The sequence below is a fragment of the Mobula birostris genome, chromosome 12, assembly GCF_030028105.1.
Source record: "Mobula birostris isolate sMobBir1 chromosome 12, sMobBir1.hap1, whole genome shotgun sequence".
Classification (NCBI taxonomy): Eukaryota; Metazoa; Chordata; class Chondrichthyes; order Myliobatiformes; family Myliobatidae; genus Mobula; species Mobula birostris.
In genome coordinates this window covers 111,716,174-111,731,858 of record NC_092381.1, presented here as the reverse complement: position 1 = coordinate 111,731,858, position 15,685 = coordinate 111,716,174, and the positions used below count along the sequence as shown (strand labels likewise).

The 15,685-nt window shown below is 43.1% G+C and overlaps 1 protein-coding gene across 10 annotated transcripts in view; it reads right to left on the bottom strand.

The window, feature by feature from the left end:
- Positions 1-15,685, bottom strand: part of sipa1l3 (signal-induced proliferation-associated 1 like 3) — a 406,609-nt gene that overhangs the window by 98,432 nt on the left and 292,492 nt on the right. The gene's annotated exons all lie outside the window — the stretch shown is intronic.

Sequence of the window (15,685 nt, the reverse complement as noted above, 5' to 3'; positions counted from 1 at the left end):
TTCTCCTGCTTTGTGGGCATCATTTATTTTAATTTTCAAAGTGCTAGGCAGCTGCTTTGAGGAGCCCATGGCTGCTGATTGTTGGGACAAGGTTTGGGGAGTCAGAGTATTTATAAAGCTTTGAAATTTGCATCACCTGACCTTTCCTAACGATGACTATGAACAAGCCATAGCCCTAACAAGCTAATTAAGGATCTGAGACCTTGGTAAAAGTTACCTGAGAGCTCAAATCTCTTGGGGTGCCCAAACTTTTGCATGGTTCTCCTTTCCTTTTTTTCACTCTAAAATTGTACAAAACAAAAATAATACGCTAATTTTGCTTAAAATGTTGAAAAGAATGTTTCATCTTTAACCTTATGCCTTTTGGAGATCAGTTCATCTTCTACTCACTTAACTATTCACAGTAACAGAAATTTTGACCGGGAAGCCAAACTTTTGCATACCACTGTACATTTACTTCAAGTTGTGTTGTGGTGTATTAAATTATGTGAAAAATGTTGATAGTCTGAACAGTTCCAAGTGACACTGTAACTCTTTGTGAGCTCGCAGCATGTAAGTTGTCTGTACAAGTTAAACACTATAGGTTTGTGAAATGCTTGCTAATAGTGGCTGGATTCTTCCTTAGCCTCAGACACCACTGCCATGAGAACAAAAGACCAAAGAGTTTGTCTGTCTCTGTGTGTCTATGCATGTGGATTGAGGCACCTTTCCCTTGGTTCTTGGGACTTCACCTAGATCAAGGAATCACTATTGATTGGTGCCTAGTTTGAACCCAGGGTGATTTCACCATTTGGAATTCTAGTTCCCCCCCACAACAGTGACAATCAAGTCCCCTGACTATGGCAATAATTGAGTAGTGATTAATAATCGTGTGCTCTGAAATCTTCGTAACCTACTGCATAGTATTTTGTGTGGTTTATTTTTGTTTTCTGTTTTGTGATTATAAATTAGTCTTAAGTTACTTTGTTGTGCCACATCTCCTGGACAATCGATTTGGTTCGGATCTAATCCACCCAGTCCATTACACAGGTGGCCGTTGAACTGACCCCCTCTGAATGCTAGTATTGCTATAGTCCTGAAAGCGTAACCCAGTCATGCTACAGAGGCTGAAATTCTTGTTACTTGAAAAACCAGTCTGGTATTCGAGTGCCAATGGCTTTAAGCTGCTGAAAACAGTCATTTAACCTAGTCAACAAAAATCTACAGGGAGATTGATTTAAAACTTGCTATATAATCAAATATAAAGGTACAGGAGCTTCGGGAATTGTACTAACAGGTTTGGGAAGTTACTACCCTTCAACCATCAGGTTCTTGAACTAAAGGGGATAAACTTCACTCACCCCATCACTGAAATGCTGCCACAACCAATAGACTCATTCTCAAGGACTCTTCGTCTTATACTCTTGATATTTATTGCTTATTGATTTATTATTATTATTTTCTTCTTGTCTTCTGCATTCTGGTTGACCTTTCATTGATCCTATTATAGTTACTATTCTATAGATTTACTGAGTATGCCTACAAGAAAATGAATCTCAGGTTTGTACATCTTGACATATCTGTACTTTGATAAGAAGATTCACTTTGAACTTTGAAATAAATAATTCCACAGTCACATCACAGAAGGGCAGCACGGTCACATAGCAGCTAGTGTTACGTTTTACAATGCCCACTGTAAGATTGGGATTCAATTCCCATTGCTGTTTGCATGGAGTTGAAATATCTACCCTGTGACCATGTGGCTTCCCTCAAGTGCTCCAGTAACCTCCCACACAACGCATTTCACTATTTTTATTTACTTTATTATTGAGATATGGCGCAGAATAGTTCCTTCTGGCCCATTGTGCTGCACCGCCCAACAATCCCCCGATTTAACCTGGGCCTAATTAAGGGACAATTTACAATGACCAATTAACCTACCAACCAGTACGTCTTTGGACTGTGGGAGGAGACCAGTGTGGTCACAAGAACATACAAACTCCCTACAGACAGTGGTGGGAATTGAACCTGGGTCGCCTGTACTGTACTGCTGGTCACTAAACTAACGTGCCAAAGACTGAGTTAAAAAAAAGGCAGACAATGGAAGAATTCACGGGTTCATAAGCAGTGAGTATTGGATGAAACTAATCATAAAAAAGGGCAGAAATGGTTGGCTAATTGGAAAGATTGACGTTCATGATTATACAGCAGATAACTGGATATTGTATACTGAGCAGATTGAGCAGTGTTTTAAAGCAAATGGAATAGCTGGTGAGCAGTGAGTGCCAAGTTTGCTGGGTGCATTGGATTTAAAGGCACACAGTTTGCCTGGAAGTTTGACCATCATTTGCATGTCACATCCCTTGTAACAGAGTCAATTGAAAGTGAATGAAGAAAGGTACTGGATGATGCCAGAGCAGTACATTGTTTGATTAAACACTCTGTGTTGTTTACAGAATGTATTGCGGGTTATATGTAAAAGTATATAAATGTCACATATCATCACGCCACCACGTCATACATATATGCCTCATTTAAAAGTAAAAACCAAATTAGACTCGCATTCTGGACTCTCTGTGTTTTTCTTTTCAATTAGTTTTATGTTCTGGAGTTACAAACCATAACAACGTTGACCTGTTATCCTTAGTCCCAGCCACCTGCACTCGGGCCTTAGACCTCCACACCCCTCCCATCCATGTACTTATCCAAACTTCCCTTAAACGTTAAAAATTAGACCTTTAATAGCCACCGCAGTGGACAGATCATTCCACACTCCCATCGTACTCTGAATGAAGAAGCTTCCCCCTCAGGTTCCCCTTAAATATTTCTCTTTCTATGTATCAGTAGTACTGATGGGTGCCCATTGGTCAGCATGAATACGATGGGCCGATTGGTCAGTTTCCAAGCTGGACCACTCAATTACTCTATCTTAAAATTTTACAAAGTGACATCTCAAATTTTAGTGGAAGCTTCCAGTAATGAATCTTAATTTGACAAAGCTTCCTCTAAAGATGAGAAAGAGATATTTCTCAACCATAGATCAAATACCCAATTATAACAACATGAACTGCAATACATCTCCTTTGGAGAACTGTCAAAGCTTGCATTTAATCCAGTGACTGATATTTGCTTCCCATCTGCATGTTAAGCTTTGAAAGGAACATTATGGGCTATTTTGGTGCATTTGTATCTCTGTAGCCACAGCCAAGTGCAAAAGATCAGTGCCACTTGTCCTTAACGGTACGTGGACTGTCTGGTATGGAGGGCCCACGCGACAGGATCACAAAAAGCTGCACAGGGTTGTAGGCCCAGTCACAACCATCGTGGGTACTAGCCTTCCCACATCGAGGACATCTTCAAAAGGAAATGCATCACAAAGGGGGCATCCGTCATTAAGGATGCCCACCACCAAGGATATGCGCTCTTCTCATTACTACCATCAAGGAGGAGGTAAAGGAGCCACAGGAGCTTGAAGACAACCACACAATATTTTAGGACAGCTTCTTCCCCTCTGCCATCAGAATTCTGAATGGACGTTGAAGACACGACCACCACCTCATTATTTTTAATACTTATTTAATTGTGTGTGTGTGTGTGTGTATACACACATACATATACACACTGACAAGGTTCATTTTATTGTCAAAGTATGCACATACAATACAAGTCTGATATTTGTCTTCTCTAGATGGCCATTAAATACAGAAAGGCCATGGGTGTTGAAAGAAATTAACTCCCCTCCAACTGGCACGAGAAAGGAAGATACCACAATTCCCTACACTCCTGCAGCAAAAATACAGCCACAATAACAATCAATGATCCCTTACACATAACAATCCCTAACTCCTCACTTGCAGAAAAGAACAGAGACAGTTGTACCAAAGCCCCAAACCCCTTACACACAGAAAAAATCACCACCCGCCAATCATCCACATATCAAAAAAGCTAAAGGAAACCAATATAAAGTGCAGTTCAATAGTCACATAAAGCTCAGAATACGGTAAATGTCTTTTTGTCTGCATACGAGGAGAGCAGCCGCACAAACTCCGTCCTTCTGTAAAGAGTGATGGCTGACTCGCTGTCCAAATGCCGCTGATCCGGCCGCTGACCCTCTCTGTCGGGAGCCATCACTGACCCCTCCGCATTCACCGTGATGCTTCAATCTTCCTCGCTGCTTCGAAATGGAGTTGTCCATCACCCCACGCCTCGTCCCCGGCCTTCTCCATGAGTTAACTTGTGTTCTCGGACCTTTTTGGCACCCCCATCCCCCATCTCTGATCTCCATGAGACAGCATGTGTTCTTGGTCCTTTTGCCCCCCTCCATCCCATCTCTGATCTACACGAGGCAGCTCTCCAGACAGCACAGCGCGAGATCCTTCGATGGAGATTCAAACTATACATCACAGGCTCCAACAGTTTCCATAACACAAACAAGACAAAAAGAATGAGCAGAAAACATAGAAAGAGGGTAACAAATGGAAAGATTTGCTTTCTGGACGATGTTGCCCGAGGAATCATTGTTCGCTGGTGCTACCTTGACCGGACTGTGTGGTCCAGTTGTTATAGCTGTGGGTGGTAATGGGGACGAGCTCCCACCACCTATTAACTGCTCCCAATGGCGTGTGCCTCAAATAGCCTCTGACAACCAAGTCCAGCTCCCGGCCTTCACGCACGGCTTAGCTACGAAGCCCAGCAGAACCATTTCTACTGACAGGAGAAGGGGCAAAGGTGGATTACTGGTGCCTTAGGACCAGTCGCTTTGGACAGATGGGGCTTGTCAGCCATGGTTGGCAGCTCATCGAGGAGAAGGAAGGCTCTGATCTCAAACCTCCACTGTCTTGTGGCTACACCCACTCATGGGGAAGGTTTCGGGAGCAAACCCCAAGGAAAAATCAGGAGTTGTTGTCCCTAAGGCAGTTGTACTTTGAGTTCAATGCTGACTGGCAACTCCTGCAACACTGCTGGTGCCAAACTGTACTGGTCACTGCTGCTTCTTTGGATTCACCAGCTGTGTGGAGAGGGGGCAACAGCTTGCTCTTCACATTATACTATCCTGGCTTGCTATCTCGTAGACCGCTAGGATAGTTGACCCTCACTAATGGACAGTCTCCATATATGTATACAAATGCATATGTGTTATATACAGTATATATATTAATGCATGTGTGTATACAGCATATATATCTTTGTAAATGATGAGGCCTCCGTTGGTCAGGGTCGACCATGCATGTTGTGCCCTAGCTGTCTAGAAATGCAAGCCAGGGCAGTACGATATTTGAGACCAAGCTGCTGCCCCTGCAACAGGCTCCCCCTCTCCATGCACCTGGTGAAGCTAAAGGAATGGCAGAGACTGACACAGTTTGTCACCAGCAGCATTGAAGGATTTGCCGGTCAGCAGGGAACTCAACGTAGGACTGCCTTAGAGACTCCAGCTCCAGATTTTTCCCTCATGGATTTACTCCCGAAGCCTGCCCCATGAGTGGGTATAGCCGCAAGGCAGAGGAGGTTTGGGATCAGAGTTCTCCTTCTCCTAACTGAGCTGCCAACCATGGCTGATGAGCCCCATCCAACTGAAGTGACTGGTTTTGAGGCACCATTAACCGCCTTTGCCCCTTCTCCTGTGAGTAGCGACGGTTCCACCCGGCTTAGTAACTAAGCCACATGTGAAGGTCAGGAGCTGGACTTGGTTTGGGTGCTCACTAGTTGGGAGCATGTAATATTGCACTGTACTGCTGAGGCAAAACAACAAATTTCATGACGTCCATCAGTGATAATAAACCTGATTCTGATTCAGAATCAGAGACTGGGCAACTACGTGAGCCTGCAAGCCGATGTGTCCTGATGAAGAGTTTCATCCTGAAACATCATACAAGACAGTCACAAAAAAGCTGATTCCGGTTATTTGCTTTCCAGACCTTTCCACATGGGGATAATAAAGAGGAACCAGTAAGACAGGAGAACCATCCACCAAGGTTCGAGTCAGCGTAGCACATGTCCAGCTCTGGAATAGACTCGACTCAGCTTTATGGCCTCACATCTGCTGTTAAAAGCTCTAGTTGGCGAATTCACTTATGACCGTTTTAAACTGGGAAGGGTGATATACAGAAAATTCTGGTTTGTAAAGTCTGCCAATATGCTCCTTGAAATGGGCTGGCTACATTCCCTCACCCTGTTAGCTCCATAATTCTAATTACTGTTTAGAATATATTAAGTGAGGGTGAACAACAGAGATTGTATCAAACATCACCCAGCCAATAATTTATTTTGCACTTAGGAAGCGACTACTGAAATGTTTAAAGACCTGCCAAATTTAAACAATGCTTACCATATAAGTGATGGTATGAATATCAATTTCTCCTTCTGTTTTTTAAAAAAATTCTCTCCCCTCCCCCTTCTTCTATTCCGCACTCTGGCCTCTTAACTCTTCTCACCTGCCTGTCACCTCTTCCTGGTGCCCCTCCTCCTTCCTTTTCTCCCATGGTCCACTCCCCTCTCCTATCAGACTCCTTCCTTTCCGGTCCTTTACCTTCCCACTCACCTGGCTTCACCTATCACCTTCTAGCTAGCTATCCTCCTTCACCACCCCCCATCTTTTTATTCTGGTGTCTTCCCCCTTCCTTTCCATTCCTGAAGAAGGGTCTCGGGCCAAAACTGTTTATTCATTTCCATAGATGCTGCCTGACCTGCTGAGTTCCTCCAGTATTTTGTGTTTACTTTCAAATGACAGCTTATTCCCTTCCTCAAAGAAAAGCTTTCAATTATTTACAACTGGGAAGATTAAATGGGAGCATTGCCAAGATGCAAGGGCCTGAGTTATAGGGAGAAGTTGAGCAGTCCAGTATTTTATTCTTCAAGTGTAGGAACCTCCTTCAAGAGGACCACAACCTTGTCGCAGGGTTTGGAGGCTTACATGTCTTCATGATCTGAAAGCTATGTTGGCTGGAGCCAGGGTTTTATGCTTTGGCTCTTGGTAGGGTCAAACAGGACAAAGGGTAGAGGGCAGATTAAGAGTGGTCCACCGGTCCTCCAGGTTTGGGGGTTCAGCTCAGGGCTAACAACCCTGACTGGTCGAACAAATTGTTACGGAAACAGCAATGAAGAGAACTCTACATCTGAGTGTGACGGTATTCCTGAATCCCCACCCGGGATTTGCATGACTGACAGTAGTGAAAACCAAGAGGAAACTACTGGCATGGAGGAAGCCCAGAACACCGCTAGAAATGGAGGACCTTCACTGCTGCCCTAACCACCATTCATCTGTCTCCGCCCTGTAACCCCTAATCCAGCAAGTGGATTTAACAAGATGTTTTCGCTCACAGAACCGCCACTCGCTGGATTTCCTTTGTTTTTGGCACCATTCTTTGTAAACTCCAAAGTGTGTTGTGTGTAAAAATTCTAGGAGATCAGCAGTTTCTGAGATACTCAAATCACCCTCGGCAGCACCTAATTAATTAGCTTGTTTATTTCGGCTATTTTCTTAAAGAGGTGCCGGACGCGCTCCAGCTAGCACTGCACCCCTGATCAGGTGGGGGGTGGAGCTAAGCAGGTGCTACACCTTGCCCAAGGATGCCCTGCAGGCTAGCAGAGGGAAGGAACGCCTTACACCTCCTATGGTAGAGGACAATCTCCACCCCGACACCTGATTTTACATTGTTGTCCTCGTGAAGTGAATGCCAAGATGGAAAACAATTAGGAATTTCACACAAAGGAGTTCAAAAATCTTCTAGTCATAGCTCCTTCATTATCTTGTCAATACTTCATAGAACCATAACACTGTTTTCATCATGTGGCTAACTCCAATTCAGCACTGTGGGTACATTACTCAGTAATCTAGAGGGTTGGAGTATTGAGCTAAAAATATAAGCTTCAATTGCATTGTGACAGCAAGGGAACTTAGTTAAGAACCAGTCTGGCACAGCACAGTAGCGTAGTGCTTAGTAGAATGTTTTACAGTACAGATGACTCAGTTTCAAATTTCCGCCGCTCTCTGAAAGGAGTTTGTATGTTCTCCCCGTGACTGCATGCGTTTTCTCCAGGTGCTCTGGTTTCTTCCCACAGTCCAAAGACGTACCAACTGGGTAGGTTAATTGGTCATTGTAAATTGTCCCGTGATTAGCTGAGATTAAATTGGTGGATTTTTAAAGTTAATACCAGCAATGATGAACCTGCAAGATTCCATAAAAATCATGCAGAAGGTACCTAATGAAGTGGCCACTTAGTGTGAGTCCATATCAGAATCAGAATCAGGTTTAATACCACCGGCGTATGTCGTGAGATTTGTTGACTTTGTGGCAGCAGAACAATGCAATACATAATAAAAGAGGAAAAAATTAATTACAGTAAGTATATATATTAAATAGTTAAGTTAAATAAGTAATGCAAAAATAAGAATAAAAAAGTAGTGAGGTAGTGTTCATGGGTTCAATCTCCATTCAGAAATCTGATGACAGAGGGGAAGGAGCTGTTCCTGAATCGTTGAGTGTGTGTCTTCAGGCTCCTGTACCTCCTACCTGATGGTAACAATGAGAACAAGGCTTGACCTGGGTGGTGAGGGTCCTTGCTAAGGCACCACGCCTTGAAGATGACCAGGATTCTACGGAGGCTAGTGCCCATGATGGAGCTGGCTAATTTTACAACTCTCTGCAGCTTACTTTGATCCTGTGCAGTAGGCCCCCACACCACCCCCACCCCCCGATACCAGATGATGAGGCAGTCAGAATCCTCTCCAAGGTACTTCTGTAGAAATTTGTGTATGTTGTGGAATTTGTTGTCTTTGGGGCAACAGTACAATGTGATACATAATAATAGAAAAAAAAGATGAATTACAGTAGGTATATATATTGAACAGTCAAATTAAATTAGTGCAAAAATAGAAATAAAGAAATGTAGTGTTCATGGGCTCAAATTCAGAAATCTGTCACGGAGGGAAGAAGCTGTTCCTGGATTGTTGAGTGTGTGCCATCAGGCTCCCGCACCTCCTCCCTGATGGTAGCAATGAGAAGAAGGCATGAACCCTGGGGGTCCTTAATGATGGATGTTGTCTTTTTGAGGCACTGCTCCTTGAAGGTATTCTGGATACCACGGAAGCTAGTACCCATGGAGCTGGCTTTCTAAAATCTTGTGCAGTGGCTCCTCCAGACTGGACGGTGATACAGCCAGTCAGAATGCTCTCCATGGTACATCTGTGTACCCTGCACACTGCATTGCTCACTGACCGGAGTCTCCTCGCCAGCTCCTTCACAAAAGAAACTGAAACAAACTAACCACACACACCCATCTTTACAAGAAATTACCTGCGTCGATCAAGCAGGAAAAACCAGCTAGATTTCTTAAAAAACACAGATTTCTGCAGGGGCCAGTAATATTGAGCAACACACATATATAAAGTGCTGGAGGAACCCAGCAGGTCAGGCTGCATCTATGCAGGTGTATAGACAGTTAACATTTCAGGGCATGGTCCTGATTTGAGGATCTCAGTCCAGGATGAAGGTCTCGGCTACCCGAATTCTGCTGAGGGAGGGTTCTTGGGTTCAGGTGGTCTCTCTCTCTCTCTTACTAGATGTCGTCGGCGGATGGGGCTGGAGTAAGGTTTAATTGACGTGGATTGTGGATTTGGACTCTAATTCAGTTTTTATGATGTGCTCGATTTCTAGTTCTAGTTCTGGTCGTTGTTTTATTTTGTCGCTACTTTATTGGGCAGTTTTTGAAATGCGCTGAGCTGTACTGAAATATGTCTTTTGTGTTTCGTGTTCTGTGTTTTCCGTTGTTCGTTTTCTGCCATTTGTGGGGGGGGTTTTGATGCTTGATGTAATTTTTTTAGACAGGTTTGTTCCACGGTTCTTTGTTTTGTGTCTGTGTGTAGCGAAGATGAATTTCAGGGTTGTATACAATGTATATGCTTTGATAATAAATTAACTTTGAACTTGGGCCTGAAACATTAACTGTTAATTCATTTCCATAGATGCTTCCGGACCTGCTCAGTTCCTCCAGCAGTTTGCATGTGTTGCAAACTGACTGTGTGACTAGGCATAGCTCAAATACCATCTATAAATTTGCAACAATACAACTATTGTTGGTAGAGGGCGTACAGGAGTGAGATATGCCAACTAGTGGAATGGTGCCACAGCAACGACCTGGCACTCAACATCAGTAAGACGAAAGAGCTGATTGTGGACTTCCGGAAGGGTAAGATGAAGGAACACATACCAATCCTCATAGAGGGATCAGAATGGAGAGAGTGAGCAGCTTCAAGTTCCTGGGTGTCAAGATCTCTGAGGATCTAACCTGGTCCCAACATATCGATGCAGTTACAAGAAGGCAAGACAGCAGCTATACTTCATTAGGAGTTTGAAGAGATTTGGTATGTCAACAAATACACTCAAAAACTTCTATAGATGTACTGTGGAGAGGATTCTGACAGGCTGCATCACTGTCTGGGATGGGAGGGGGGTGCTACTGCACAGAACAGAAAGAAGCTGCAGAAGGTTGTAAATTTAGTCAGTTCCACCTTGGGTAATAGCCTACAAAGTACCCAGGACATCTTCACAGAGTGATGTCTCAGAAAGGCAGCGTCCGTTATTAAGGACCTCCAGCACCCAGGGCTGCCCTTTTCTCACTGTTACCATCAGGTAGGAGATACAGAAGCCTGAAGGCACACACTCAGCGATTCAGGAACAGCTTCTTCCCCTTTGACATCCGATTCCTAAATGGACATTAAACCCCTGAACACTACCTCACTTTTTAAATATATACTATTTCTGTCTTTTGCACGATTTTTAAACTATTCAATATATGTATACTGTAATTGAGTTATTTATTTATTTATTAGTAGTAGTATTTTTATTTTATTTATTTATTCTCTTCAATATTATGTATTGCATTGACCTGCTGCTGTTAAGTTAACAAATTTCACATCACATACCGGTGATAATAAACCTGATTCTGATTCTGCAGCTGGATTCTGAGCAAGATGGACAATGTAGAGGCTATGTAATCTCATCTCTTTTTCAGCAGAGAAACTTCAGCCCCACTGATTTTGTTTTCCCAAATTAAGTAAAATGCAAAATTTGAGGACTATACAGGCTTGTCAGCAGTGAAAGAGGAGTTAGAGTCATAGAGCACTAAAGCACAGAAACAGGCTCTTTGGCCCATTTAGACAGTGTTGAACTATTATTCTGCCTACTCCCATCGGTCTACACCCAGACCACAGCCTTCCGTACCCCTCCCATCCACCTAGACAGTGTCGAACTATTAATCTGCCTAGTCCCATCGGAATGCACCCAGTCCACAGCCTTCCGTACCCCTCCCATCCATGCACTCACCCTAACTTCCCTTAAATGTTGAAATCAAACCTGCATCCATCACTTCCACTGGCAGCCTGTTCCACACTCGCTCTATCGTCTGTGTGAAAAATTTTTCCCTCATGTTCCCCTTAAACTTTTCATCTTTCACCCTGAGCCCATGACCTCCAGTCATAGTCTCACCCAACCTCAGTGGAAATATCCAGCTTGTATTTACCTTACATGTGCCCCTCATCATTTTGTATACCTCTACCAAATCTCCCCCAAATCTTCTACGTTCCAAGGAATAAAGCCCTAATCTATACAATATTTCCTTATAACTCAGATCCTCTGGTCCTGGCAACATCCTTGTATAAGGAGTTTCCCCTTATGTTCCCCTCAAACATTTCACCTTTCACCCCTAGCACATGACCTCTAGTTCTAGTCTCACCCAATCTCAGTGGAAAAAGCCTGCTTGCACTTACCTTATCCATATCCCTCATAATTTTGTACATCTCTATCAAAACTCCTCTCATTCTCCTACACTCTAGGAAATAACCTACTCACTGCCCATTAAACTGCTGGCGTTCAGGCAGCAATGAAGGTTTTCTGTCTCTGTCTGTGCTTGGCCACCGGGAAGTACCACTTTTGGCAGATGGAGTGGAGGTGCTCAATGAACTGGTCCCCCAATTTACAACGGGTCTCACCAATGTAGAGGAGGCCACATTGGGAGCACTGGACACACAAACAACAACTGACAGACTACCAATGTGCAACAGAAGACAAAAATAATCCAATCCAACACTTTACAGGATCCTGCTGCAGTTTAACTCAATCTGATTACTTACCCAGGCACAATCAAGCGGTAAACATCATTCACCAAAATCTTGCTTTAAAATACAAACTCATAAAATATCCACACCCTATTATAAATACAAATCTGATCCAGTTTTAGAGTCAGAGTGCCACAAATTATATTACAACTGATCCGTTATTAGAGATAAGACAATCCATATTCTGTCCAGATAGAATAATACAGGATAAACAAGCAAGAACAACTTACTTGTTTGTACATATAGCCATTCCAAGCACAAATAACACACAGAAATCAGTAAGTGAAAACACCAGAAATATGCTGAATTAAAAGAGGAAATTGAAAGACATTGGAACATGAACAGGGTATACATTGTCCCAATAGTAATATCATCCCAAAGGCACTAGACAATAGCATTAAACACTTAAAGCTACACAGCAATAGCTATGTAAATCTCCAGAAAGCCACAATACTAAACCCCACTAGAATAGTTTGAAAGTTCATTGCAATTGAGAAATGAGTGTGTTTGGCTGTGTCAGTACTTCAGGTTTTACCAGCTCACGCTGACAGAAAATAAATTAATAAAGTGAAAATAGCAAGAACATGGGTTGTAGAGTCCTTGAAAGTGAGAAGGGAGAAAAGAGGAGCAAGCTGGGAAAGAGCAAAATTATTTTGACATGAACACTATAGACAGCTGATCAAAATTTTACTGAGAATCTACACCTCTGTGTCAATACCACAGGCTATTTCAAGCACTTTATTACAGAATATATTATGACAGAAATCACAGCTGGAATTGAAAACATTGGTAAAATGACTGCAGAACAAAATTATTATTAATATGGCTTGATCCTAAATCTGTGCAAGAATTTATAGTGTTTACTAAATAAGGAACTGCTAATTTTGGTTCAGACTACCCTGCCTCAAACTAAAGAAATAAAGCAATTCAGAAATTACAGATCTGGCACAGTTACAGGAGAGAGGAAAAGCAAAATCCAGGGAGAATACAAAGCTTTCCTTATCTTTTATCATCTTTAACATATTAGAAACGTTTGGTGGCTCTGGGCCTCCAACTGCTAGGTTAGAAGAATGAAGAAGGGGGCGATCTCTTTGAAACCTATTGAATATTGAAAGGCCTAGTCTCTATCTTTACAAGACGTGGACATGGAAAGGATATTTCCTATAATGGGGGAAGTCTAGGATCAGAGTACACAACTCCAGAAGAGGGACATCTCTTTAAAACAGAGATGAGGAGGATTTTCTTTAGCCAGAGGGTGGTGAATCTGTGGAATTCATTGCCACAGACAGTTGTGGAGGCCAATTCATTAGGTAAATTTAAAACAGAGATTGATAGGTTCTTGGCTAGTCAGGGTGTCAGCATTTATGGGGAGAAGGCAAGAGAATGGGGTTGAGAGGGTTTAGTAAATCAGCCATGATTGAATGGGCTGAATGGCTTAATTCTGCTCCTATGCCTTACAGACTTTTAGTTACACACACAAAATGCTGGGGGAGCTTAGCAAGTCGGGTGGCAGCTAGTATCTTACAGGTGTTAAGATGTCCACATCTGCAGAATCTCCTGTCTTTAGGTTTTGTGTTGTCTGCACTACATGCCTGCTACCACGCACAAAATGCCGGAGGAACTCAGCTAGTCAGACAGCATTTGTGTCCAGAGCAACTCACACAAAATGCCGGAGGAACTCAGCAAGTCAGACAGCAGCTATGGAAATGAATAAATTGTTGACGTTTTGGGCCAAGACCCTTATACAGGACTGGAAATGAAGGAGGAAGACACCAGAATAAAAACATTGGGGGGCGGGGAGACAAGCTGGAAGGTGATAGGTGAACCTAGGTGGATGGGAAAGGTAAAGGGCTGGAGAGGAAGGAATCTGATAGGAGAGGAGAGTGAACCACAGGAGAAAGGGAGGTGATTAGCAGGTGAGATGAGGCAAGAGGCAGAGATCACAGGGGGGAGCTGTAAGAAGGTGTCTCACTGAACTCCCGGCAAAGAGAAGATTTAAACTTCTTCAGGGTAGGCGTCCCTCAAAGAGACGGCAGTGGAGTAGCAAATCATGAGCAAGAGGGGTTCTGCAGATGCTGGAAATCCAGAGCAACACACGCAAAATATTGAAGGAACTCAGCAAGTCAGGTAGCAAGTCAGAAAGGAATACACAGTCAACGTTTCAGTTAAAGATCCTTATCAGGGTCTGAAGAAGAGATCAGCCTGAAACATTGACTGTTTATTCCTCTCCATAGATGCTGCCTGACCTGCTGAGTTCCTCCAGCATTTTATGCGTGTTGCTCTGGATTTCCAGTATCCAGAACTTCTCATGTTATGCTACTATAGGCCTCATAAGACCTTTGGTATGTGACGGTGAACTGCACTTATCCATGCAAGTGAAAACTGGAGGAACAAAGAGCCCCTGAAAATACACAGCAGGGCATTCAGCATCCTAGAGAAAATTCAGCATCATCTCATGGACGATGATCAAGGAATTCTGACTTGGGGCTGTACACAAGACGTTCATACTTGCTTCTCTCATAAACAAAATGACCAGATCCCATTTCCTACAAAGTTGATGCAGCACCATCATGTTAAAAACGATCAGCTGAAAAATACGAATGATGGAGCAAACTCCAACACTGATTCTCCTGCACAAGTCTGTCAGCCATTTCCAGCAGGACACTGAAGCAGATGAAGCCTTTACAAGACAAACGGGTAAAATCTTTATCGATGCACCCCAAAAAGCATCTTCTCCAGATACAGCATGGCTTGGTATGATAACTACTCTCCCTTTGTCCGCAAGTAACTGCAGAGGGTTGTGGACACCTCCTAGCGCATCAGGGAAAATAGCCTTCCCTCCATCGACCTTGTCTATACTTCTCACTGCCTCAGTAATCAAAGACCCCACCCACCGCAGACACTCTCTCTTCCTCCCTCTCCCACAGGGCAGAAGATACAAAAGCCCGAAAGCATGTCCCACCAGGCCGAAGGACAGCCCTAGTATGATAAGGTGGACCCTCGACCTCACAATCTACCTCACTGTCTACCTGCACTGCACTTTCCTTGTAACTGCAACACTTTATTCTGCATTCTGTCATTGTTTTAACCTGTTCTACCTCAGTACATTGCGGTAATGAAATGATCTGTATGGATGATGTGCAAAGCAAAGTTTTTCACACAAAATGCTGAGGAACTCAGCAGGTCAGGCAGCATCTACAGAGAGGAATAAACAGTCGATGTTTCAGGCCAAGACACTGAATCAGGATTTTCATCTTTCACCGTACTTTGTCTCATGTGAAAATAATAAATCAACTTACCAATTTAAATGTATTAAGTTCAAGTGCAATTGTCATTCAACCATGCATGAATACCCATGAATACAGTCAAAGGAGACAGTGTGCCTCTGGGGCCAAGGTGCAAAACAGAGTACCAGCAGTCACACACAGACAAACAGAGTCATACTCTATTAGAACTCAAATAGAGTTTCGTGTTATTAGTTTAGGCAGTTTGTATTTATCTATTATTGTGACTTAGATGAAGATCAGAACACGTTTTATGAGTAATTAATGCAGGAAATCAGGTAATTGCAAAGAGTTCACTATTTTTTTCTTG